Below are 1,693 nucleotides of genomic sequence, written 5' to 3'. Positions count from 1 at the left end.
AGAAAAATCACTAAAATGAATATTTTATTTCAGGCCCAAGAAATCTCCCAGTCATGCCGTTGACTTTTTATTGTGGATATTACAAATGTTTTGACACATCTTCAGGGTCAAAGAAAACGGATTCTGCATCCTCCTCAAAGGTAATTCTTCAGTGTTTCCATCAGATTTTATAGCCATTTTCAGTGATATTGTCAGAGTACACGGTCTACCAGGCTCTTTATTATATGCCTTATTTTCAGGCATATAATAGTCTAAGTGTAAAGTCTTTAGTGTAAAGTCTCCCTCTGAAATCAAATTTGTTTTTATATTTGGAATATTTGAAATATTCCTATAGCTTTGATATCCTAATAGCTACAAATCCCAATGCTATAAAAATAAATGCTTTACAAAATCATAGCTGTGATGTAACAGTGAAGAAAGCTATCCAACATAACAATTGCTAGATAAAGGTGTAGAGAGTTTAGATGTAACCTGTTTGAGAGTCAGATTGTGTTTATACTCCCATTAAGGTTTGAAAAATAAAATGGTTGAATTAGGTTAAATAAGCAATTACTTTGGAAACAAATTGACTAATTGATTCATATATTAGTATTAATACCTACACATCTCCGTTTTTGTTGTTGTTTGTTTTTGAGACAGAGTCTTGCACTGTCACCCAGGCTGGAGTGCAATGGCATGATCTCGGCTCACTGAAACCTCCACCTCCTGGGTAGCTGGCTCAGCCTCCCGAGTAGCTGGGATTACAAGAATCCACCACCATGCACGGCTAATTTTTTGCATTTTTAGTAGAGATGTGATTTCACTATGCTGGCCAAGCTAGTCTTGAACTCCTGACTTCATGATCTGCCCACCTCAGCCTCTCAGAGTGCTGGGATTACAGGTGTGAGCCACCATGCCCGGCCACATCCTCCTTTTATGTGTACATACACTGCATAATCACCTTATGTTTTTGAGCCTATCCATTTTTTTAACCATTTAAGGAATTTTTATTAAACCAAGAATTTCATAATCCAAGTTACATTTCCTTGCTTAGTTATCAATTCTGTTATGTAAAACATAACTGACATTCTGAGCTATTCCACAGTTAAGAGTTACAAAATTAAATAAATGCTTTAAATTTTCATACTTTGCTGAAAATTCTTTTTCCCAGGGTCTATAAAACATTAATTTGTTTTTAATTTTAATTTTAATTTTGAGATGGAGTTTTTTGCTCGTTACCCAGGCTGAAGTGCAGTGGCATGATCTTGGCTCACTGCAACCTCTGCCTCCCAGGTTCAAGCAATTCTCCTGCCTCAGTCTCTCTAGTAGCTCAGATTACATGTGCCCGCCAGCATGCCCAGCTAATTTTTTGCATTTTTAGTAGAGATGGGGTTTCACTACATTGGCCAGGCTGGTCTCGAATTCCTGACCTCAGGTGATCCACTCCAGCCTCCCAAAGTGCTGGAATTACATGCATGAGCCACCATGCCTGGCTTGTTTTTACATTTTCCTATATTTTTGTGTTTTGTTTGTTATTTTCAAATCAATAAGTAACCTAGGACTAGTAAGTTTGCTAGACTTGGTATTTCCTCAGTACATAAGGTTCACAGTTTGTTTTCCTTGTTTATGTTTTGCAATTTTTTCCATCATATTTTAGTTTTTTGATGTTTAGTTTTCTTTGTTGAAACACAAGTTTTTTGGGTTTTGCTTCCTC

This window comes from Rhinopithecus bieti, unplaced genomic scaffold (assembly GCF_001698545.2).
Source record: "Rhinopithecus bieti isolate Rb0 unplaced genomic scaffold, ASM169854v2 scaffold_28493, whole genome shotgun sequence".
NCBI classification, from domain to species: Eukaryota; Metazoa; Chordata; class Mammalia; order Primates; family Cercopithecidae; genus Rhinopithecus; species Rhinopithecus bieti.
The sequence above is the reverse complement of the archived record's forward strand: the minus strand, read 5'-3'. Positions refer to the sequence as shown.